General features: G+C 39.9%; 1 non-coding gene across 1 annotated transcript; it reads left to right on the top strand.

Moving 5' to 3' along the window:
• The first annotated feature begins 788 nt into the window (after positions 1–788).
• Positions 789–860, top strand: trnaa-cgc. Its single transcript has one exon. It is a non-coding gene; the product is annotated as a tRNA-Ala (tRNA).
• The last annotated feature ends 512 nt before the right edge of the window (positions 861–1,372 follow it).

Here is a 1,372-nt window from a genome sequence, read left to right as displayed (position 1 = left end):
CAAGCAAATGATCGGTGTTGGATTCCCAACCATTGCAGTAGATTTCTTTGAGTGATGTTACTTTTTAACTTTGATTTATATCATAGCAGTGGTTTGATTTCCAGCCACCAACAAGTTTTGAAGCCATACACAACTATAACATTACATATTCCACCCAGGTTTCTTCTATAATTTCGTGATCTCACAAAAAAGTCAAAAGAATCTGAAAATCTTCAGGGGCTGTGGCTCAGTGATAGAGCACATTTTGAGTGACAATGCCCTGATGTGTTACAAGATTTTCAGTGAACATTGTGCTGTCCAGCGATGGTGGTATAGTGGTGAGCATAACTTCCTTCCAAGCAGTTGACCTGGGTTTGATTCCCAGCCATCACAGTGGCCAATGACACATTTAAGTATACCCAACCGCAACTTCATAAACAATATTGTGTTATCTCAGAAGTACTGGAAGCCACCAGTCTCCACCAATGTATCTCTTAGCATTTATTTTCAGTCTGTGTTACAAGATTTGCAGTGAGCGTTGTATTGTCCAGCAGAAAGGCAACAGGTGTGTTACTTTTCAACTATGATTTATACCATAGCAGTGCAAGCATTTGGCCCAGGTTTGATTTCCAGCCACCGCAGTTACATTTACAGGTTTTGAAGCCATGTACAACATTACATGTTTTACCCAGACTTCTTCTTTTATTCGGTGATATTTCAATTTCCTTGCGAGTGTCATCCTTAAAGGATTAATGAAGCTAAGTCTGAGTCTATCTCAGAAAAAAGTCAAAAGACTTACAAAATCTTCAGGGGATGTAGCTCAGTGGTAGAGCGCATGCTACGCATGTATGAGGCCCCGGGTTCAATCCCCGGCATCTCCAACTAGTGTTACTGTCCAGTCTATCAAAGAGCTGCGGAAGATCTTATTCTGAAAGAGAAAAGTAGTTACAAGGCAATCTCCTTGTGTTCATGGTGATTAATGCAAAAGGCAGTCTTAATGTCCAGATGTGTTGCAAGATTTGCAGTGAGTAGTACATTCCCTATTGATGGTTGTTTAGTTGTCAGCATAGCTACCTTCCAAGCAGTTAACTGATGTTGGAGTTTCAGCCTTCACAGTAGCTCCCTTTTAGTGATGTTACTTTTTAACTATGATTTATACCATAGCAGTGCAAGCATTTTGACATGGTTGATTTCCAGACACTACCAGGTTTTGAAGCAATATACAACATTAACATTACATTTTCCACCCAGGTTTTTTCTCTCATTCAGTGATCTCACCAAAAAGCAAAAAGATTTCAATTTGCACTTTGCTGCGATTTGCACTTTGCCCGTGTCTGGTAACTACTACTAACCAATTGAAAAGTTTATGAACAGAGCAGAAAGCAGCAGAAAG

The sequence above is a fragment of the Etheostoma cragini genome, unplaced genomic scaffold (genome assembly GCF_013103735.1).
Source record: "Etheostoma cragini isolate CJK2018 unplaced genomic scaffold, CSU_Ecrag_1.0 ScbMSFa_2588, whole genome shotgun sequence".
NCBI lineage: Eukaryota > Metazoa > Chordata > Actinopteri > Perciformes > Percidae > Etheostoma > Etheostoma cragini.
Note: the sequence above shows the minus strand (reverse complement) of the source record. Positions and strands in the feature narration are given on the sequence as shown.